Below are 23801 nucleotides of genomic sequence, written 5' to 3'. Positions count from 1 at the left end.
TTTAATACTCTTTTAATCAGAATCTAAGACCTCCTCCAACACTGAAAGGTGCAGGAGAGATCCCAAAAAAGGGCAGAACAGCTTATTCCCTTCTAGCTGCTTTGTGTGGAAAAGAGAAAAATTCAGATTTCTTCTGAAACTTCCTCAGAAATATATTTCAGAAGGTTTTCCCACCTTCAGTGTGCTGGAAAGGAAGGCCTGGATGTGATGACAGCAACCAAGATCAGTGGGAAACTTTGATTCTTGGCTTGAAGGTGGTGACCTTGAAGAGTTTAAATATTTTTCCACGTTTGCTGAAGTTTTGGGGCAGGATTTGACCCTTATAAACTAATTAAATTCTTGGTGGCTCCTTACAGGTACCTTTAGCCTTTTTTCCCCTGTTGGAAATAGTTATTTTTTTGTCTTGTGTGCCACTGTGATTTCTCCTGTGCCTCCTCTCATCCTTCTGTTGGTCCCTTGGAGAAGGTCCTGGTGCTTTTTTTTTCCTCTTTTAGGTCGGTAGATACCAAAAATCAACCTCGTAAAAATCTCAGCTTTTAGTTTGGGACCAGCGTGGTGCTGAAAATATAATTATTACAGTTTGTTTTTAAAATTAAACCAGTGGAAAGTTGGAAAAATTGGAGAATTACTCTGTGGGAAGAAACCACCTGCCCGGATGTCACGGAATCACGGAATGGTTTGGGTTGGAAGGGACTTTAAAGACCATCCAGTTCCAACCCCCTGCCATGGGCAGGGACACCTTCCAATAGACCAGGTTGCTCCAAGAATGGGATTCATCTGCCCCTCGTTGTCTGGGTCATTTTGAGGGCTTTGATACAAAAATATTTGGGAAAAAATGGAATGACCAACCTTTTCCTTCTTGTCCTGAGCATTACCATGTTTCAGGATGAACCTCCACCTGTTTTTAGGTCTAAAAACCTGACAAAGTAAATTATCGGTGGTTCTGATAATCCTTCAAAAGCAGAGGCTGCTCATCTCCTGACATCCCATCGCTCCCTCTCCTCAGAGATTCCCAAAACCCTGAACTCAATCCCAGCAGCCCTGCTGGGCTGGAATCTGAATCATGGAGCAGGAAAGTCCCGTGTTCCAGTCACAGGAGTCGTTCACATGAGCGCAGCACTGGCTCAAAGGCTCTGCCAAAGCCACTAATAGGATCCAGGTTTCTGGGATCGGGGATGGAGCCGGCAGGGAATGATGCACCGGGGCTGCAGTTCTGCACCCCACACTTGGCCAGAGTCCCCTTGCCTCAGTGTCCTCCTCTCCTCCAGGAAAAGCTGGATATTGAGGAAAAACCAAGCAGCAACTGAGGGGGGGGGAAAAGGAGTTTTTTCCCTTTTTTGAGTGAATCCATCTTCCTGCAAACTCCTGGGGGACCTGAAAACTCCTCTTTTAAAACACACTTAGGGTGGAAAAAGGTCGTTTTAGCTGCTTATGGTCAGCAACCAGCAGCCAGCCGTGCCCCTGGAGTGTGGTGGGAGGTCTGCACAGAGCAGCAGAGCCGGGATTTCTGCTCCTAAATGGAAAACACACGGACAGTGGCTGGAGGCGGGAGCTGCCGAGGAGCTGAGTGACGGCCCCGTCCCCAGCGCGGATCCGTCACTTTTACTCGGATTTTCACTCCCGGATTTTCCACTGGAGCTGCTCGGGGCTGGCACAGTAGCTGATGAGCCCTTCAGAAACTTGTCCAAACACTCAATTGCAGCCCACTCCGGGCTCCCCTCTCCTCCAGAAATCCGTGGGAGCTCCGGGCATGGCTGTTCCCGTCTGGGGCAGCTCTAATAACCTACAAATGAGATTTAGTTTTTTTAAGTAGATTATGCTAAAGGGATTTTTTTTTTTTTTCCTTTTCAGTTTCTGGGGGTAAACGATAGGCTTGCAATCGGATCTTTTGATGAAATCAGCTTTTTGGGGGGTGGGGAAGGCTTGGATGCAGCAGTTCTGGCACAGGAGCTTAAATCTGTCTTCCATCAGCGGGGCTGGAAATCACCGTGTGTGTGATGGGGTTTAGTTTTCTTGAGGACATTTGTCCATCCCGTGGGAGCAGCTGCTGCCTGTGGAAAGGCTCCTGTTGAGCTCAGAGCCCCAAATTACCCTTAGGAAGGAATTCCTGGCTGGGAGGGTGGTGGAAGACTGGAAGGAGTTACCCAGAGAAGCTGTGGCTACCCCATCCCTGGAAGTGTGCAAGGCCAGGTTGGAACAACCTGGGATAGTGGAAGGGGGTTGGAATGAGATGATCTTTAAGGTTTCTCCCAACCCGACCCATCCCAGGATTCTGTGATCCCTGGGAGGCGAGTCCTTGGAGCAGGATAAGCTGCATGAGGAGCTGGAGATGCCAAGCACCCACCAACCAGCAGCATCCGGGAAAAAGCCGGATCTGGAAGGTCTGTGAGGCTCCCAACATCCTTCCACCACCATCCCCATGCTTGGCTCACTTCAAACAAGCTGTCAAATTTCCCCACTCTCCACCTGCTACCCTTTTGGCTGCAAAATACCCCGAGAAACTCCCAGGACCGTGGTGTTTTCAAAAGCAAGGGGCTACCTTCCAGCCAGAGGAACAACCTTGGAAATTCCGTGGAGAAATGGCTGATGGGCTGGAGTATTTGTTCTGAAGATGACGTCTCCCACCCCGCACCCTCTCGCTTTCCTCCAGTTTTCCTCGCCTGTGGCTGTGACGGTGAAGAGCTTTGCTGTGCTCCCGGGATTCCTATAGAGTCATAGAATCAGAGAATCATTTTCCAACCAGATTGGAAAAGACCTCTGGGATCATCAAGTCCAACCCTTGATCCAACCCCACCGTGGTTCCCAGCCCATGGCACTGATGCCACATCCAGTCTCACCTTAAACACCTCCAGGGAGGGAGAATCCACCCCTTCCCTGGGCAGCCCATTCCAATGGCTGAGCACTCTCTCTGGAAAGAATTCCTTCCTGATATCCAACCTAAACCTCCCCTGGCACAGCATGAGGCTGAGCCCTCTTGTCCTACTGCTGGTTCCTGGGAGAAGAACCTGACTCCCCCCTGGCTCCCCCCTCCTGTCAGGGAGCTGTAGAGAGTGAGGAGGTCTCCCCTGAGCCTCCTCTTCTCCAGGCTGAACAGCCCCAGCTCCCTCAGCCTCTCCTCTTGGGAATTGTGCTCCAGACCCTTCCCCAACCTCGTTGCTCTCCTCTGACCCTGCCCACATTCATCCTGCCCTGGGCTGGAGCCTCCAACAACATGTTTGGGGCAGCTTTACAGTTGTTATAGTAACATCACAACACTTCTCAGTACCCCACTGACCAATGGTTTTTCACCCTGTGAAGGTGTGACCACCATCCTTGCACAGAGGCAACATGAGGAACAGTTCCCTCCTGCTGAAAGTGGTCCTGAAGCTTAAATTTGCCTTGGTTGTGTCTGGGAGCAAGTTAAAAGCCCAGCTGGTCTGATCTTTAAAGTCACAAGTTTTACCTTAAATGAACAGAAGTAGGTTTGTGTCATTCTTACTCTTTTGGTGACCTCAGTGCCCTTGTTGTCCCCCGGGTTTCAATGACCAGGGAGCTACAACCTGAGTGTGTTTTCCAAGGCATGGAAGCTTAGCCTGGAGGAGACAAGCCCTCAGGGGGATCTTCTAGTACCTTCCAGTGTGTCAAGGGGGCTTACAAGGAGGCTGAAGAGGGATTTGGGACAAGGACAGGCAGTGACAGGATGAAAGGGAATGGCTTTACGCTGAAAGAGAGTAGATTTAAATTGGATATTGGGAAGGAATTGTTGGCTGTGAGGGTGGGGAGACCCTGACCCAGGTTGGGCAGAGAAGCTGTGGCTGCCCCTGGATCCCTGGAAGTGTCCAAGGCCAGGTTGGAGCAAGCTGGTCTAGTGGAAGGTGTCCCTGCCCATGGCAGGGGGTGGCACTGGATGATCCTTAAGGTCGCTTTCAACCCAAACCATTCCATGATTCTGTGATGCTGTGAGTGGTTGGAGCTGCTTCATGGATGTCTTTCCCACGTAATTGCTGGAAAAAAGGGTTAAAAAGGAAGTGCAGAAACAGAGAATGTGTTTTTTTACTGTGTGGTGTGGCAGTGGAGAAAGTTCTTGGTCTGGGGCTCCTGGGGGTCTCAGAGGTGCTCTGCCAACACCTCCCGGCTTCACCGTGTCTTTGTGGGGGTTAAACACATTCAGCTTCACCAAACCCATCCGGTTCCACGATGGAAGGAAGTTCCCAGGGTATCCCAGCTCTATATCATCAGATTTGCTCCAGCGAGGACGGTCGTACTTGACACCTCATCAAACGAGATCCACTCGCATCCGCTCCGGCTCCGAACTGTCATCTCAGAGCTGTGTGATTTTTCAGGAGAGCGGTGCCAGGAGAGTTGAGGAGACTGTGGTTTGGTTCTGGCTTTAGGCTAAACTAAGCCAGATGTTTGGGCCCTCGACTGAAGTCATCAGCTCCTCGCCGGCCGCTCCGCGCGCATTCCTTTCATCGCTGGAGCGCTCGGCTTTTCTGAGAATCTCTCCCCTTCCTCAGGGAATCCTGGGCCTTGGGAAGGAATCACTTCTGGGCATTTCAGGAAGAAGAGAAGCGAAGATGTGATTTACGGGAAGCAAACACCACCTCGGCCTTGTGCCCGTGGTGGATGAAGAGTCAGGAGACCCACGGCCACCCCGGGTCGTGCCGGAGATCCGAAGCGCGGAAGAAAATCGGAGAAACCAACCGTGTTTCCAGGAATTTCTTCCAGGGCTTGCTGGGAGAGGGAAGAAAGGGAATTTCCATGGATAGTTTTGGGAGTTGGGAAGCTCTGGGTTCAGCTTTGGATGACGTTGGACACTTTGTGTCCTTGACTTTTGCACAGATACTGAACGGGTGCGTCCCACCTCCTGTGGGACTTGAGGGCTTGTTCAAGTTCACGAGTTGGTTTCTGATTCATATTAAAAAAAAAAAAAGAACACTAGAAAACACCACATTGAGGCCAATCATTGCCAACCACTAGATTTGAATTTCATAATTACTATTAAAATATTAAGAAATGGGGGGGTTTTTTTCCCACCTCTGAGCAATGAACTGCGAAGTTTCAACACTGCTCCAAACCTGCCATAGTTGCTTAAGAAAATTCCTTAAAGGAATTCTTTCTGCTTAAGAAAGTGCCTTGTTTTCTTTCCTAGAAAATCCAAAACATTGTTTGTTCATTGATTGTTACTGCCCCTTCCTCAGAGTTGTTATCATTATTATTATTACTATTATTATATTATATAATAATATAATTTGAGTTGCCTTTTGAGTTGCCTTTTGGCCTCTGAATTTTTATTGGAAATGCAATGAGTTAAAAATTGCTGCCTTGGGTTTGTCTTAGGGCTGCAATTCTCAGAAGTTCATTTAATTGTTGAATAATCTCCATGACATTGGTGATGAGTGACGGCACAATTATGGTGGTGGAACTGCTCCGCTGAGGAATTTGGCTCCAGAAGTTACCTGTGGTTCCCACAGTGAAGCCTTACCTCATTTCACTAGTATTTGGTTGTCTGGTTAAGGTTAAGCCAAGAAGAACAAGTTGAGCAACAGTTCTGGTTTGAGCCGAACGGGCGGACGAAGCGAAGGCTGGAATTTGTGGGAGGTTGGTGATTCCTCCGTGTGGGTCAGTCCAGCACCAGGATGTCATAAGATCATGGAATGGTTTGGATGGGAAAGGACCTTCAAGATCATCCAATCCTACCCAGGGACACCTCCCACTAGCCCAGGTTGCTCCAACCTGGCCTTGGACACTTCCAGGGATCCAGGGGCAGCCACAGCTTCTCTGGGCAACCTGGACCAGGGCCTCCCCACCCTCACAGTCAACAATTCCTTCCCAACATCCCACCCAAATTTCCTCTTTTCCAATGGGAAGCCGTTCCCCTTGTCCTGTCCCTCCATCCCTTGTCCCCAGTCCCTCTCCAGCTCTCCTGGAGCCCCTTTAGGCCCTGCAAGGGACTCTCAACTCTCCCTGAAGCCTTCTCTTCTCCAGGGGAACCCCCCCAGCTCTCCCAGCCTGACTCCAGAGCAGAGGGGCTCCAGCCTTTGGAGCATCTCTGGGGCCTCCTCTGAACTCTCTCCAGCAGCTCCAAATCCTTCTACTGTTGTTCCCAGAGCTGCTATATCCCTGGTTTTGAATTAGATTTTAGGAATAAGCAGCACCTACAATTCCAGCCAGATGATCCATAACCCCAGCCCATGTCATGTGTGTCCATGGAAGAACATTTACCTCGATTCCTTCTTTTAAAATACCCAAGATATATATTTTATATGAAAAAGCAACGTGTTCCCAAGGTTTTAAAACATCTTTCTGGGGTGGGTTTGTTCCGCTCAATCAAACTACGGCTCCTCGGTTGGTCTGGGGCTGAGTCGGGGGTGGAAGTGCTCCATCAAACAAGCTCAGAGTCAGGATTTACTCCCAGGCAGTAAAATCCTAAGGACCACTAAGCTGGGTTTAAGCACTGGAAAGATATATGAGCCTTGTCCTCTGGTGAGATGAGAGTTATTCCCAGTGATAAACTTTGCCTGGGCGGACACTGAATTTTGTGAAGTATTTCGGGGTATTTCTCTCCCAGCTTTCATTCAGGAGCGTCTCAGATCATCAAAAACACAAATTAAACTTCCAGACAGCCCTACCTGAGAGGGAAGAGAGGCTTTGTGCTGGTTTTACAGTCTGGGAGCTCCCATGGGAGATACTGTTTTCATAAAATCCTAGAATATGCTGAGTTGGAAGGGACCCACCAGGATCATCCAGTCCAACTCCTGGCCCTGCACAGGACACCCCAAGAGTCCCAGAGGATCAGCCAAACCCTCATGGAGCTCTGGCAGCCTTGGGGCTGTGCCCCCTGCCCTGGGGAGCCTGGGCAGTGCCCAACCACCCTCTGGGGGAAGAACCTTTTCCTGACATCCAACCTAAACCTCCCCTGACTGAGCTTTAAACCAGCAGAGCTCCTCAAAATCTCAATTCCCACCACCCAGCTCCTGCTCCGGGCTGGCACAGCGCTCCGTGCCTCACCCTTTGGAAGCCCAGATGTCTTTTGCACCCTGGATGGGGTGCACACGAAGCTTTATTTCAACCTGAAGAGGCGGCAAAAGCCGCTCCCACCGCCCGGGCTTGGTTTCACTCTTGGCCGCGCTGGCGCAGCCTTTGCCCAACTCGTATGTTGGACGTGGATTTGGGCGCCGGAGCTGAGGTGTGAGGCCGTGCTTTGTTGGCAGGCCCGGAGCTGTAACCTGATTAATCTGAACAGGTAAAAAGTAACGCGATCCATCAGCAGCACGACCGGCGGCGCGGTCGGCGAGTCGTGAATTTTTCATCGGGGGGCCCCTCGGAGAGGAGGTTCGGTTACCGAGGGTGGTAGAAAAGGAGGGAAACGTAGCCAGGCTTTCATCCGGAGGGATATATTGCCTAACCAGCGAGGAATCCTTTCATCAATAAATTATGAGAAGAATGGGAGGGTTTCGAAAGATCTGCCTGTTAACGCGCTCTCATCCGGCAAATTTAAGGCACGTTAGGTTTTGGCCCGGGATGCCTCGCGGGAGAGGGGAGGTGAGAACGTGCAGCCCGAGGAAGGTGAGACCTCGTTGCGTGTGCTGGAGCTGGGACGGGCACCGAGGATCCGTCAGCAGAGAGGAGGCAAATGTGGTGTGAGCGCTTGAGCCCGGGATTGAATAACGGGAGGGGAAACCAAGCGGGCGCCCTTTTGTTCCCCCACCTGGCTGCCGGCCACGCCACGGATCCTCCCTGGGAAGGGAGGCTTTCTGACAGCTCCTGCTTGGCACCAGTGGGGATCCCCATCCCCTCAGGTGATCCTGGTGCCACCACTCCGAGGAACAGGAGGGGTTTTGTCCCCCCCAGAGTGACCAAAACGCGTTTGGAGGAGGCGATTTTGGGTGCTCATGTCTTTGGTTTGTCGTAAGCTCTGTTTGGACTCGGGGCTCAGTGGATGACAAAGACGTTGTGGAGGTTTTGGTCACTGAAATATAAGAGATTGAGCCATTGGAGAGTGTCCAAAGGAGGGCAAAGAGATGGGGAAGGGCCTTGGTTTGAAGCCATGGGAGGACACTGAGGGCACTTGGTGTGTTCAGCTGGAGCAGAGGAGACTGAGGGGAGACCTCACTGCAGTTCAACTGCCTGGGCAGGGGCAGAGGAGGGGCAGGGACTGAACTCTACTCTGGGGGACCAGGGACAGCACCCAGGGAATGGCCAGGGGAGGTTTAGGTTGGATTCCAGGAAAAGGTTCTTCCCCCAGAGGCTTGTTGGGCACTGCCCAGGCTCCCCAGGGCAGTGGGCACAGCCCCAAGGCTGCCAGAGCTCCAGGAGGGTTTGGCTGATCCTCTGGGGCACAGGGGGGGACTCTTGGGGCTGGGCCTGTGCAGGGCTGAGGGTTGGACTGGATGGTCCTTGGGGGTCCCTTCCAGCTCAGCATATTCTGAGATTTTAGCACCTTTACAGGCACGCTGTGGGTAGTGGTGGATACACTGAACAACAGCCTGTGTTCCCTGGGGAAGCTGTCTCCATGCCCAGGGACAGGAGGTGGAGATTGCAGGGCAGCAAAGTGGCTCCTTGGTTGCACCTACACATCCCCATCCTTGGTTCCACACTCTCCCGACGGAACCGCGCTCCCTCCCTTGTGTAACCTGGCACTGGAACAAGAACTAAGTTAGAACAGAAAGGAAAAGAATTCCGAGCCCTGATCGAACTCCTGTGGTGTTTACGGGGTGGAAACTGCCCCAGAAATGCAGTTTTTCCAAGTGCCTCTTGCTGCCAACGTGTTTGTGGTGCTGGTTTTTCGGCAGCTCTGCCCCTGCTGCTCCCGACAATTGGGCAAATTATTCCGGTGTCAGGGAAAGGGGCCGTTCGTGTGGGGTGATGAGCAGGGAACAAACCAGCACCGGGATTTACGATGTGTTTGCTTCCACCCTGACTTAATTTCCTCGTGTTTACTGTGTGGGCAGAGTTCTCCAAGTGTAACCTCAAGCCTGTTGTCTCCTTGGAGAAGCGGCACAGGGAGCCTCGGCTCTCGGAGCTGTGGGTGCCTTGTCTTCGGAGAATCGTGGAATCATGGAATGGCTTGGGTTGGAAGGGACCCTAAAGGTGATCTAGTTCCAAACATGGACATCTGCCCCCACCCTGGAGGCTAAGTGGGAGTTTGACCCCTTCAGATCCCACTAAACCCTCTTTCTGAACCTCCAACCCGTGTTTTCCTGCAGTTGCTCTTCATGTGCCCGGCAAAGCCTTTCCAGGGAAAGTAATTTCATAGGAACTTGGGGAGGAAATGTCCCCACAAATTTCCCTTGACCCCCTTACCTGGAGGTCACAAATCCTGAGTTTTCCTGTGACCAAGATAACTTCCTCCAGGAGAGAGAGAGAATTCCAACTCCTTTCCTGCAGAATCTGCTCTTGGTTTGGATGCTGGCAAAGAATGGATGGCTTGGAGCCTGGCTAATAAATGAGATTTCTTTCCAGAGTAATTAGAGCGAGTTGCTGAGTTACAACCTGGAGGAATTGTGTTGTCAGCCTGGAGTAGCTCAGGATCGTGGTGAGAGACAAGAGACAGGAGGGATTGAAGTTCTTTGGTGTTTTGACTGGCAGGTTTTGCTTTATTTTGATCCTGAGCTTTGCAACCCCAGTAACTGATGCTGCAGGAATTCCTGATTGATATCCCAGTGTCCTTTCTTGGCACGAGAAGGTGAATGCTTCTAGCATAAGTTAGCAGATTTTAGGGATCTTCAGGTTAAATAAGACTGGATACCTGGAGTTTGTCTTCCAGAGACATCCCAAATCTCCTACCAGCCCCGAATCAGAAAGCTCAGATGGTAAAACCTTCTAGAGAAATAAATCCACTCTGTGCCCCTTTGCCCAAGGGAGAATATCCAGGTCCCTGCTCCAGAGTGGTGTGTGGGAATGGGTCCTTATGGATCATCCATTGCATGTGGCATTTGGTTATCAGATGTCTGAATCCAGCATTTAAATATGTGTTTTCTGGGTGTTTTGGTCACCCAGTTTCTTACAAACACAGGCAAACAGGGCTCTTTCCATGGATTTGGAGTGAACCACCCCCTTGCTCTGCTGCTAATGCCTTGGGAATGTCATTTAAACCTCCTCAGACCTCCAAGAATGGTGAGGAACCTTAATGATGCGGAACAAAGTCCTCCTGAAATCTCGAGCAGACCAAAGGAGTTCTGTCCTGATCCTCTATACCTTTATGGTGTAACTCCATAACTGTTCTCCTCCATGTTGGAAGGGATCATTTCCTAATTATACACAAGGAAAAAACTGTTCCCTGTGAGGATGGTGAGGTGCTGACACAAGTTCCAAAAGAAGCTGTGGCTGCCCCTGGATCCCTGGAAGTGTCCAAGGCCAGGTTGGAGCAACCTGGGCTAGTGGAAGGTGTCCCTGCCCATGGCAGGGGGTGGCACTGGATGATCTTGAAGGTCCCTCCCAACCCAGACCATACTCTGGTTCTATGATCTCCAGAGAAGCAGCTGGTTTTTTTGTTGTTGTGGGTTTTTTGGGACCGGATTGATGTTGGAGAAGTTCATGAGGGTCCTTCCTTGGGTGTTTAGCACAATAGGTTGGCAAAATCCAGATCCCAGAGGTTTTCCAGCCGTGAAAGTGCAGGAGGTCAAAGGCAACACCAACAGCAGGGTTGGTGCTGACCTTCTGGAGCCAGACCTTCCCAGGGATCAGAAAACCCACGGACATGTCGGGGCGAAGGGGAGGAGGAAGCCAGAGATCCCTTATCGGAACAGATCCTGCCTGGAAGGTGCTTCCAACCAAGCGTTTGGAGCGGAGCCAAGCTCATCTTCGGAGCTCCGCTGCCAAGATTCCCACAAGGACTCGTCTGATAAGCGAGGAAGTGGAGCAGCCTCCAGTGCTCCCAGCACAGTGGGATGTCTCCAAGGGAGGGCTGGGCTCACACCTGCCTGCGGGAGACTGGAAGCCAAAAAACAGGAGCCAACATATTTTGGCCGAGGCGGAGCAGGAATCCTCCATGGAACAGCTGCGGCTCAGGCTGGGCCTGGCAGGAGTCTGGGACCACTCCCCAGCTCGTGTTTTAAGCTTGGCTTAAGGATTTGCATTTGGGAATATCAAAGATCGAGTCAGGAAGGCCTCTGCGGGGGTGATTCCTGGAGCATCCAAGGGTCTTGCTTGGATTTGTGAAATTATTTCCTTAGTTTGCTGGGGGGGTAAGAGCAAGGATGGTCGTGGAAGCAAGGAGTGGTTTGGGATGGAAGGGCCTGTGGTCATAGAATCATGGAATGGTTTGGGATGGAAGGGCCTGTGGTCACAGAATCGTGGAATGGTTTGGGATGGAAGGCCCTGTGGTCATAGAATCATGGAATGGTTTGGGATGGAAGGTCCTGTGGTCATAGAATCATGGAATGGTTTGGGATGGAAGGCCCTGTGGTCATAGAATCATGGAATGGATTGGGATGGAAGGCCCTGTGGTCATAGAATCATGGAATGGTTTGGGATGGAAGGAGCTGTGGTCATAGAATCATGGAATGGTTTGGGATGGAAGGGCCTGTGCTCATAGAATCATGGAATGGTTTGGGATGGAAGGGAATGTGGTCACGGAATCATGGAATGATTTGGGTTGGAAGGCACTGTGGTCATAGAATCATGGAATGGTTTTGGATGGAAGGACCTGTGGTCATAGAATCATGAAATGGTTAGGTTGGGAGGAGCTGGACTCATAGAATCATGGAATGGTTTGGGTTGGAATGGATTGTGGTTATAGAATCATGGAATGGTTTGGGATGGAAGGGATTTTGGTTATAGAATCATGGAATGGTTTGGGTTGGAAGGGACTGTGCTCATAGAATCATGGAATGGTTTTGGTTGGAAGGAGCTGAGCTCATAGAATCATGGAATGGTTTGGGTTGGAAGGAGCTGAGTTCATAGAATCATGGAATGGTTTGGGATGGAAGGGATTGTGGTCATGGAATCATGGAATGGTTTGGGATGGAAGGGCCTGTGCTCATAGAATCCTGGAATAGCTTGGGATGGAAGGGTCTGTGCTCATAGAATCATGGAATGGTTTGGGATGGAAGGGAATGTGGTCATAGAATCCTGGAATGGTTTGGGATGGAAGGGAGTGTGGTCATGGAATCATGGAATGGTTTGGGATGGAAGGGCCTGTGGTCATAGGATCATAGAATGGTTTTGGATGGAAGGGAGTGTGGTCACAGAATCATAGAATGTTTTGGGATGGAAGGGATTGTGCTCATAGAATCATGGAATGGTTTGGGTTGGAAGGGACTGTGGTCATAGAATCATGGAATGGTTTGGGATGGAAGGGCCTGTACTCATAGAATTATGGAATGGATTGGGTTGGAAGGGACTTTAAAGACCATCTAATCCAACCCCAGTGAGCAGGGACAGCATCAACTAAACCGGATTGTTCAGAGCCTTTTCCAATTTGGCCTTGAATGTTTCCAGGGAGGGAGAACATGGAGAGATTGGGTTGAAAAATAACTCTCCCAAGTTGAGGGAGAACCTCCAAAAACACCCCTGAACCTGCCCCAAAGGCCCCGAGTCCACGAGTAGCTCTTGCCCAACAAACAAACAAAAAGCTTGGGTGATTGCTTTTATTTCACCCTGTTTCCTGAGGTGAACCAAACCAACACAACTGTGGGTTCACCTCACATGCCCGGGGCAGGGTGATGGGCCCGGGGTGAGGATGGGGCTGGAAGTGCCGGTGAACACCTGGAAAGAGGAGTTTCTGACCTCAGCGAAGGTGCCGAGATGATAAGAGCCAGATGGCTGAACCGGGAAAGGAAATAAAAGAGCACTCGTGACTCAAACAGGAGCAAAACTTCCCCCTCCCACCTGCCCTCGTGCTCTGATTGCAGCTGATTAAAAAGACAGGTATTACTCACCAGATTTTATCGGGTCTTTCCGCACCTAAAAGGGCCCCCAGACACCGTCACCTGAACCGTGGCTGCGGTTTCAGTCTTAGCACTGTTTAATTTTGGTGAAGGCCATGTTCTGGTTTGGAGATGGTGGCTCTCAGGTGCATGTCTTGCCTCTTGGTGCTTTGTCTTTTCTGAGCCTGCCCATAAAAAAAAAAACCCTCCAATAAATTAAAAACATGGTAAAAGATGGAGAGAAAGAAGCAACCAGAGGTGGGTCGTGCTTGCCCGAGTTGCTTTAGGAGCTGATCAGATCAGGTTCCTTCATATCTCAAGCCAACCTCGAGGTTTTTTGACAGCTTGAAAACACTCAGGGAACTCTGTCAGCTAGAGATTTTTTTTAGATGAAGTGTGGGCTCAGCCAGCAAGCAGGGTAATTAGTGCTTCTGCTGCTACCAGCGCCGAGGTTTCCTCGTTTCAGATGGTAAAAGGTGACAGGACCCTTCTGTCTTCGTCTGAGTGAAGTGGGGGGATAATCCTGGCTGTGAAACTGTGTTAAATGCTGAGCTGAACTCTGCAGCAGCAGGGAAACCCTCATCAGGGTCTACAAGGTGTTCTTGGTGGGGAGAGGGAGACCTGAGTCGGTTCTCCTGGTGGTGTTCACGCAGCTTCTGGATGTACTCTCTTTGTGCTGGTCTAACGTGAGTTTTTGTGCTGGTCTAGTGGTTACACTCGATGATCTTAAGGGTCTTTTCTGACTTAAATGGTTCTGTGGAGCCGTGCTGGGCCAGAGCTCAGATTAATTAAATTTAAAGGATTAAAGGATGACTTGGTTAGGACCAACTTCCCTCCAAGGAGACACACGTGAGCCGGACATGGGCCTTATGCTGCAGGATAAAATGTAACTGCCTTCTAGGAAATCTGGGAAAATGTGAGAAATGTTCCCCTGGAAAAGCTGGAGATGTGTTATTGTCTACCAAGAGATGGGCAGAGCTTTGGCATAGCAGGGACCAGGATCGGGGTGCGCCAGTGGCCTCCAAACGAGTGAATATTAACTATTAATTAAAGAAAAAAAAATCCAGTTTGTCAACAAGACAATATCTTTTAATTTATATTTCACCACTCTGAGGCACAACAGAGCTTCCAGAGGAGAGACAATAAGGATGGAGGACACAAAGTGCTCCGGGGTTTTTAGGCTGAACCGTAGGCTTGGCTTTTCCCCTCTGCTCCCCGGGCTTTCCAAGAGCAAGATCAACCGAACGTGTTCCCCGTGTTTTCTTTAACAAAGCTCCAAACCCCATCCAAATTCCCCTTCATCTGCTCAGGGAGCAGCAGTTTTGTTTTTTTTTTTTTTTTCTTCTTTTCCTAGGACTGTCATTCCCGACTGAAGGCATCTTTTATTTCATTTCATTCTTTTTTTTTTTTTTTTTTTCCCTTCCAAAAAATCAACCCCGATTCCGCCCCGCTGCCGAGAGCGCTTCCATTAATATCAGATGGGAAAGGCAGGGCCAGGCACTGAAAGTGGATATAGTTTGCATTTGAAGGAAGGTTTTGTGTATGAAACTGAGAAACTCTTCCCCAGTCTGACACTGGTGATTGATTGCAGCTCTGCTAAAGATTAGCCAGACGTTTTAAGCACCGCAATTATTCATGTTTTCCTACTCCGGTGCTATATTTAAACCCGGCCTAACACTGGGTTTCTGCTGCTGCACAGGAGGGAAAATGCCTTTTTTATTTTATTTTTTTTTTTTTTTTTGTGGGGGGGTTATTATTTGATTTTTCCAGCTCTCTCCTGTGCCCTGTGTGGTTGTCATGAGGATGAGGAACGCGGGATGTCAATTAAAGCCGCGCCGCCCTCGGCACCATTACCTCGGCCTCACAGATGTCTGAGGGGTCTGGGGGGGGGGGTCCAGGTGTCCTGGGGTGCAGCTTGTGCTCGGGGTCATCATCCCTCCCTGCAAGGAAGAGTGCTCCCAGGAATCCTGACAGTGCTGGGACCGATGGTTTGGTTTGGGGTGTGATGTCGATGAGTGGAAAAAGGTTGGAAAATAAAAAGAGGGCTTTGATTTTTTTTTTTTTTCCTTTCCTGCTGGTGGTAGAAGTGGAGATCATAGAACCAGAGTATGGTCTGGGTTGGGAGGGACCTTCAAGATCATCCAGTGCCACCCCCTGCCATGGACAGGGACACCTTCCACTAGACCAGGTTGCTTCTGGCCTTGGACACTTCCAGGGATCCAGGGGCAGCCACAGCTTCTCTGCCCAACCTGGGACAGGGCCTCCCCACCCTCCCAGCCAGGAATTCCTTCCCAATATCCCACCTATCCCTGCCCTCTGGCACTGGGAAACCATTCCCTGTGTCCTGTCCCTCCATGCCTTGTCCCCAGTCCCTCTCCAGCTCTCGTGGAGCCCCTTTAGGCCCTGCCAGGGGCTCTCAGCTCTCCCTGGAACCTTCATTTCTCCAGGGGAACCCCCCAAGCTCTCCCAGTCTGTCTTCCATGGGACTTTTTCATTAATTATATTTCTTGGGTTGAACGTGCTCCCAAGAGTCTTTTTCTTGCTCGTCTCCCTCCAGCACAAACAAGCAAACTCTGGGTCACGGAGTTTGATTTGCTCAAAGGCTTGTCCCAGAGATTTTGTAGGGGAAAACAAAGGATTTGAGCCTCTGGATGACTTCTGAGAGGTCTGGGAAAGGTAACTCAGACAGACAAACCTCTTGCCAGTAAAACCCCAATTAATTATTCGCCGCTGCCTTTTGGAAGAGCTCAGCACATCAAACCAAGGTTGAGACCCCTTGGCTTGGGGAGAGAGGACACGAACTGCCGGGAAAAGCCGATGGAAAAGCCGCCCTTATGATGTGTTTCATTTTGGGAAAGGCCGGGTGACAGCGTGTTTACGGCTCCGAGGTCCCGGCGCGGAGATTCCTCGGAGCGTTTATCACCCGGGATCCGCAGCCCGTGGCCAAGCTTCGAGTCGACATTTCAACTCCTACCGTTTCCCCTCGCAGACTTGACCGCTTTTCCAGGACTTTCTAGCGCCTCGAAAAGTCGGGAGTCGAGCGGGAGCTGCCAAGAAGATGATGATGATGATGATGGTGGTGGTGATGGTGATGACACGGAGCGGCCGCTCGGACCGGCCGGGAAAGGGTTTCCTTTGGTTTGTCCCTGCTCTGCCTTGTCAGTGGAATTCCTTGATGGAGTTGATGGTGTAATTGAGTGCAGGTGATTTTTTTTCTTGTAAGAAAAAATACGGATCCGTGTTGGTTTTATTCCATCCCTGGATGATTTATAACTTTTGGAGCGTTGCAGCTGTTTAGACTGTGGAGAAGTTTTGGCTTCACGTGCGCTCACCTCTCGTGTGTTGTGATATTAATAACCCTCTGTGTTAAGGAGAGGAATTCAGAGTGGTTTTTTTCCCCAAAAAACCCAATATTTTGGGGATGAAAAAACAGGAAAAACTATGGACAGGTGTCCCAGAGCCTCGTGCTCCCACCACAGGTTGGGAAAGGGGTGAAGTGAAGCCCGAAAAGCCGGTGGCAAAGGGGAAAAATGAAGCAGGAGAACAACTCAGACTTATTAGGATTAATGAGCTACAAGGGTCATTAAGCCACAGGGAGCTGTTTGGCATCACCCAGGGATTCTTCCTGGGAATTGCTGCTGCTCCAGGATAATGCCCGTGGTTGCAGGGATTGCCTTGTGCTGTCGGATCTCTCTTCACCGGGGAAGAAAGAGAGAGGGAAAAGGAGAAAAGGGGAAAACGAAGGAAAAAAAAAGAGAAAGAAATTAAAAAAAAAATAGGGGAAAAAAGAAAAAAGGGAGGCAGAGGAAAAAAAAGGGAGAAAAAGTAGGAAAAGGGAAAACAGAAAAAGGAGGAGGAGAAAAAAGGAGAAAAAAAAGGGGGGGGAAAGGAGGAGAATGGAAAAAAGGAAAAAGGCGAGGGAAGGAAAAAAGGGAGGGGGAAGAGGGAAAAAGGAAAAATGGGGGAGATAGAAAAGGGAGGGAAAAGGCAGGGGTGGAGAGGGGGAGGAAAATCAAGATGTAAAGGGAAAAAAGGAAAGATTAAACCTGAAAAAAAAGAACAAAAGAAAAAAATCAAAGAATGCAGGATAATGTGATGGTGAAAAAAAGACACCAAAAAAGGGGGGGAAAAAAAGACAAAAAAAGGGGAAAATGGGATTAAAAGAAGAAAAAGGAAGGAGGGGAAAAAAAAAAAAAAAAAAGGAAAAATTGCAGCCTAATGTGGCCATGTACCCCTGTAGCCTTGGGCTTGAGCTGGCCTTGGGTTCAAACCCTTGTGTTGGTCACTGGTAACAAGAGCTCCAGAGAGACCTTCCTGCCCCTTGCAGGGCCTAAAGGGGCTTCAGGAGAGCTGGAGAGGGACTGGGGAGAAGGGATGGAGGGACAGGACACAGGGAATGGCTTCAAACTGGAAAAGTGAAGATTTAAATGCAATATTGGGCAGGAATTGCTGGCTGTGAGGGTGGTGAGGCCCTGTCCCATGTTGGGCAGAGAAGCTGTGGCTGCCCCTGGATCCCTGGAAATGTCCAAGACCTGGTTGGAGCAACCTGGTCTAGTGGGAGGTGTCCCTGCCCATGGCAGGAGGTGGGACTGGATGATCTTGAAGGTCCCCTTCCCACCCCAACCATTCCATGATTCCATGGACCATGAAAATCTTAGCATTTTTTGCCCATGACACCCAAGCCAGGGCATCCAACCCAATCCCTGGATTTTTTTTTTTGCTGTAAATCCACCCAAACCCAGCGGTCACTCCGCAGCTCCTGCAGCCCTGCCAGCAAGGAACTTCATGTCCACGTGTTCCTTTGGCTCAGCCAAGGGAGACAAGTGGAATTTATGACGCCGAGAGCCCCCATTGTCAGGCTTTCAAAATCCAACATATGTTGGGCTCGGAAAGTTGTTTTTGTTCTTGCAATTAAAGCAGCACATAAATATCCGACAGCTGAGGTGCTCCAGGCTCCAGGCTGAGTTATGGCCACGGCTCGTGGAGCTCAGCCCTGCAGACATTGATATACTGGGCTTTGCTAGGCTGGGATTTATAGTTTTTGGGGGTTCTTAAAGCTACTGTAGGTTCGTGTTTGAGGTCGGGGTTTAGTTCTGGGCAACCTGCTCGGAAACGTGAAGCGTTACCGTGAACTCTGCTTGGCCTTCCAGCTTTGTTGACAGGAATTTAGTCCTCGCAGACAAAAAGGGAGGGAGGGGGGTGGAAATTAAAAAAAAAAAAAAAAAAAAAAAAAATTAAGCAGGTGAGGTCATTTGGAGTTGAAAAGAGACTGAAAGTTGGAGTTTCAGCTCGGAGCTGAAAAGGCTGTGTCGGGAATGAAGCTGGGACGGGTCTGACGACGGCCAAGCCCTTTCTCCTCAAAAAAAAAAAAAAGGGGGGAAAAGGGACATTTACAGAAGTGAAAATAAAAATCAAACTGAGCACGGGCAGGTGAGACCTCCAAGGTCTGGTTGTGTTGACCCAGGTCATGTTGGGATATGGAGCCAACTCGATATTCCCAGTGGTGTTGTTTCCAGGAGGGACCTGCCATGGAGCCTGAAAGGCAGGTCTCTGTGTGCTCTCAGCTGCAGGTTGGGATTTTTCTGGGAATACTGGAGCAAAATCCATCCTGACCAGGTTGCTCCAGCACCAGCAAGACTTGGGGTGTCACCTCAGGGGTGTCACCTTGGGGATGTCACCTTGGGGGGACTTACCTTGGCATGGGGGGCAGCTGGTGAGATGCAGGATTGTGCTTTGTGCCTTCTGCTCCCAAATCCCTGGAAGTGTCCAAGGCCAGGCTGGAGCAACCTGGGCTAGTGGAAGGTGTCCCATGGCAGGGCAGTGGGACTGGATGGGCTTTAAGGTCCCCTCCATCCCAAACTGTTCAAGAATTCCATGATTCCCTGAAATCAGAGGGCAGTGTCAAACAGCCTCAATTTGTAGCCAGGAGGGGGAAGGAGCTGGAAATTTGGGATTTGCTGCTTCAGTGCCATATTGTGTTGCCTCAAAGTTGGTTTTCTCAGAGCAGACCCAGCACCCCCTGATATCACTCCCAGGAGGTGCAAGAAACCTGCTGGGGAAGAACCTTCTCCTTCAACCCCCAGCTCTAAAAGGGAAATTAATAGAATAATAGAATAATATAGAATAATAGAATAGAATTTGTGCCGTGAAGGGAAGAGTTTAATAATCCTTTTAAAAAAACCTCTATTTTGCATCCCTCTGGTGCATCACACCCCATTGTGGTTTTCCAGCCTCACGTGAGTGTGTTCCATCCACAGGGCTGAGGGTGGGAAGACACATTGATATAAAATAAAGTTATTCAAGTTTTACGCTGAAAAATCACCGCTTTTCATATACCATTAAATATTCTCTGAAGCTACAACGGGGTCGAAGCGATTCCATCCAAGCCCTCTAAGCTTCAGTTGAGGGCTCTGATGATCAGCTGCCGAGGAATCCGGGATTTTGTGGTTTGTCCTTAAAAATCGGCGGGCGAAAACACGGATTTTCAAATCCGTGTCTGCGCCGAGGTTTTCAGGGGGAAGTTTTGCCGGGAGAAAAATCTTGAAAGTCAGGAATTTTCAGTGTTGTTTTGAGTGCTCTGGGAGGGGCTCGTTGCTGAAGCAGGGGAGGGGTGAGATCCCTGTGGTGGAATCCCCATCCCTGGAGGGATTTCAAAGCCACGTGGATGTGGCACTTGGGGACGTGGGTGGGTGGTGGCCTTGGCCATGCTGAGTTAACAGTTGGACTCGATCTTGAGAACCTTTTCCAACCTTAACAATTCCATGATTCTCTCTCTACCTGCCTCGGGATTGCTGTTCGTGCCAAACACTCGGGATTTCCTTCCATAGTCATGTTTTGCCCTGTGTCGTGTCAAGCAGCTGGTGGAGACCTTGTTTTGTGTGGAAAAAGAGGATTTTTCAGTTGTGTTTTCAGATGTCTTGAGAAAAGTTAAAAATAAGGTTTGGCCTCTTTTCAGGCCACTTTTAAGGTTTCCTGGTTTGATGCTCCCCGGAGCCTGGTTTGTGCTGGATGAGTTGCTCTCCCAAGGTGCTCCCAAGAGGCAGGAAACAGGATAATGATGCATTATGTCACTTTTGGGGTTCCTCTTGTATTGAAGGCCCCGGGAATGGCTATTGTACCAACCCAAGCACAACCAGGAGGGCTGGAAGGGATGTGGAGGGATTCCTCAGAGGAATGATGTCATCACTGTGCCCGAGTCATTTGGGACAATCTTTTGCCACCCTGTTGTTTTCATTCCCTTTTCATTTCCCTTTTCCTACCTGGAGTAGATATGAGGGTGTTAATACAGTGGAACAGATTTCCCAGAGAAGCTGTGGTTGCCCCTGGATCCCTGGAAGTGTCCAAGGCCAGGTTGGAGCAACCTGGCCTAGTGGGAGGTGTCCCTGCCCATGGCAGGGTGTGGCACTGGATGAGCTTTCAGGTCCCTTCTAACTCAAACCCTTCCCTGATTCTGTGATATCCCCTACAGGGAGAATTTTGGGCTCCTCTTAGGATATTTTAGCCAATCCCCTTTTGTGGGACACATCCCTACCTTTGCTGTTTATTCCTTGGAACAACCACGCGGGACCCAGCACGTGATTCCCTTTTCCAAGTCCAAAATCACATGGCTTTGCTTCTCCCTCTGCTTTTGACCCATCTTGATTCCAGTTTGTTTCTTCTTCTCTCTTCTTCTCTCTTCTTCTCTCTTCTTCTCTCTTCTTCTCTCTTCCCCCATCCCTCCATCCCCATCTTCCCTCTCCATCCCCGGCCCTGCTCTTCCGAGCTCCCCCTCCTTCCCCACCACCAGAGAGGGAAATAAATTGTGCAGGAACATATTCCCTGCCTACAAATTCCCCCTGGAAACCCTCCTGCCTGGTTCATAATTAATGCTGCCATTGTTCTCCTCTCTCTGTATATTTAGATGGCCTTTTTGTTTAAAGTTGATTACTCGCTGCTCCTCTGAGTGTCTCTCCGGGGAGGGAAATGGATGATATTTCAACAGCGGATCAGCCACAATATGCACTAAATAAACAGACTTGCTAAAAACACCAGAAAGGCCCCTTTGTCCTGTTGGATAGCAAAAAAAAAAATAAAATTGAGGGGGGGAATAAAAATCTCCCAGAAGGATGCTGGGGAGTGGAACTTATCTCTGAGATCTCCTATTGCTCTGATCGTACCGGGAAGTGTCCTAAATTAAACACTTCCACCCTTCAGTGGTCACCTCAAATGTCACCCCAGCTTTAAGGGCTTAGCAGATGGGATGGGCTTCAAGTATTCCCAGGAGCTGCCAAGCCTGTCCTGGGCAAGGTCTCGGTGCTGGGCCGAGTTTAAGCTCCGTGTGGGAGCCGCTGTGGAATAATGGGTTGCACATGGCTATCGATTAAATGACACTTCTCCCTCCTCACAACATTGATCTTGGCTTTGGGCTTAGCCGGCCCCGACTGTGAGTTTGTTCACTTATCTAATTTTAATGATCAAGTTTCCATTTCTCCCACGAAAGTCATTTATATTCCAGAGGCTTCGGAGCGGGGAGAGGGAAAAGGGGGAGTGTGTGAACACCCTGAAAGGCTGAGCGACCTTCAGTCAGCCTGGACGAGTCTCTGATATGTGGTGGCTCTGAAGTTAATTCAGGTCCTGGTTTTTTTGGCCTGTGCAGGGCCAGGGGTTGGACTGGATGATCCTTGTGAGTCCCTTGCAACTTGGCACATTTCTGGGATTCTGGGATCAGCAGCATTCTAAGCCGCAGGTGATCTGGATCACGTCGAGAAGTTGAACCACGAGGCTGCTTTGCAGCTCCCCGGTGTCAGTAGAAGCTCCACCAGCATTGTGCTGGTTATTAATTTAATTAATTAATTTAATTAATTACTTTAATTCCTCCTGGGTGATCCCCCTGTTTGAGTGGAAACAGGTCACGGGGCTCTTACGTGGTGGCAATGACCTGGGTTCAACCTGTTGTCAGCTCCCGACACGAGGGTGTGATGGTGTCAGGGGGTGGCACTTCCATCAGGGAGGCTCCTGGAATCTTCTCAGCCTGAAGGATTCAGCCTGAAGGATTCAACCTGCTGAGGGGCAGTCTCAGTTAATTAATTCATTATTAACAACCAGGTCAAACAATACCATGAATGACTGCAAAAACCCTCCACTTGTTAATGAGCTACTCCTTTTTGGAGCTCAGGGTCGAGGCTGGGTTGTCCCTGGTACCAACATTATGGGATAGATAAAATAAACCCAAAAGGACAATTTCGGACATCTGGAGGACCAAAAACACTGACTATGAAATCACAGCAAAATCTGCTGGGCCAGAGGGGTCCTTAAAGGGAGATTATTTTTCATAAACAACGTCATGAGGTGTTTGGAATTCCTTGGGTAGGTGGAGGTGCCCCCTGAGTTCGGTGCCCAAATCCTGGTGGCAGATCCCCAAATCTGATGCCCAAATCCCAGTGGCAGGTACCTGATCGTGGTGTCCAAATCCAGGTGGCAGATCCCCAAATCTGATGCCCAAATCCCAGTGGCAGATCCCCAAGTCTTGTGTCCAAATCCAGGTGGCAGGTCCCTGATTCTGGTGCCCTTTCCATCCTCTCCCTTGGGCAGAGACCCCAATGTCCTGGTTTCTTCCTTACTGATGTTGGATCCATCAGGTGGATCCATCTTTGGGAGATTCCTGGGAGATGAGCTGGAGCAAATCTCCTCCACACCTGGAATTCTGGGGGGAGTTCTGGGTCCCCCATGACAAGGGGCTGGAGTGTGTGCAGGGAAGGGAATGGAGCTGGGAAGGGTCTGGAGCAGCAGGAGCAGCTCAGGGAGCTGGGGGGGCTCAGCCTGGAGAAAAGGAGGCTCAGGGGGGACCTTCTGGATCCCTAAAATTCCCTGGAAGGAGGTTGGAGCCAGGGGGCTTCGGGCTCTGCTCCCAGGGAACAAGGGACAGGAGGAGAGGGAACGGCCTCCAGCTGTGCCAGGAGAGGTTTAGTTTGGACATCAGGGAAAATTCCTTCCTGGAAAGTGTTGTCCATCCCTGGCACAGCTGCCCGGGGCAGTGTTGGAGTCCCCATCCCTGGAGAGATTCAAATTCCATGTGGATGTGGCCCTTGGGGACATGGGTCAGTGGTGGTGCTGCGTTGACAGTTGGACTCGATGATCTTAGAGGTCTTTTCCAACCGTAAAGATTCCGCGATTCCATGATTTCCACCCTGGGACTTGGATATTCCCCAGAAAAGCACCACCAGCAACGTGGAGTGGAAGACACTTGTTTTCCATCTCTGTGCTCTTGTTTTCCACCTCTGTGGTTCTTCCCAGATTTCTTGGGCTTGAAGGGTTTCTCTTTGAGAGCAAAACCCATCTCGCCCTCCCCCGTAACCCAATTCCCGACTCCCGTTATTTGAGGGCACATGGAATCCCCAGAAACAGGCCGTGGATGCAGGGAGGGATCCGGGAATCCAGGCAGGGAGGGGGTTTTAGGCTCGGATCAGAGACCCTGGAAAAGCAGAAGGAATCTTCCGGTGCTTCCCTGGGAGGTGAGAGGAGGAACGAGCGGAAAACCGGGAAAAAAACCAACGAGGGGAGTAACACCCTTTGGAATTGGTGCCATGGAGGGAGAACAAGGTCGGGAAGTCACAGAGCCTTGAACTGAAAGGGGTGGGAACTTGAATCCCAACAAAATTCCCATTTTTTGGTGTTTTTTTATAATAAACAGCAATTTGCTGCCGCAGTAACTCAAAGCTGAGTTTAGAACAGGGACTGGCTCACCCTTCCAGAGGCGAATTCCAAAGGGAAAAGGAGGTGTTGATGGGAATGCAGAGGGTGCTTTAGCTCCCAGGTGGAGTGGTTTTTATAAAGAACCCAAATTTTACAGGATTTGGGTCAGAATTTGGAAAACCACAACAATCTCTCAGCGTTACGTAGGTAAAATATCTTTAATTTTAGGGTCTCTTTACAGAAATACCTTTGATTTTTGGGGTCTTTTTACAGAAATAC

The 23801-nt window shown here is 50.0% G+C and overlaps 1 protein-coding gene and 1 long non-coding RNA gene across 6 annotated transcripts in view; one reads left to right on the top strand and one right to left on the bottom strand.

Moving 5' to 3' along the window:
• The window catches only part of EXOC6B (exocyst complex component 6B), a 344538-nt gene that overhangs the window by 282137 nt on the left and 38600 nt on the right, over positions 1-23801 (top strand). The window lies entirely within an intron of this gene.
• Positions 4736-5565, bottom strand: LOC116785549. The gene is made up of 3 exons (XR_004356586.1): positions 5465-5565; positions 5017-5127; positions 4736-4887 (listed from the first exon to the last, which is right to left on the bottom strand). It is a non-coding gene; the product is annotated as an uncharacterized LOC116785549 (long non-coding RNA).

This window comes from Chiroxiphia lanceolata, chromosome 4 (assembly GCF_009829145.1).
Source record: "Chiroxiphia lanceolata isolate bChiLan1 chromosome 4, bChiLan1.pri, whole genome shotgun sequence".
NCBI lineage: Eukaryota > Metazoa > Chordata > Aves > Passeriformes > Pipridae > Chiroxiphia > Chiroxiphia lanceolata.
The sequence above is the reverse complement of the archived record's forward strand: the minus strand, read 5'-3'. Positions and strand labels throughout refer to the sequence as shown.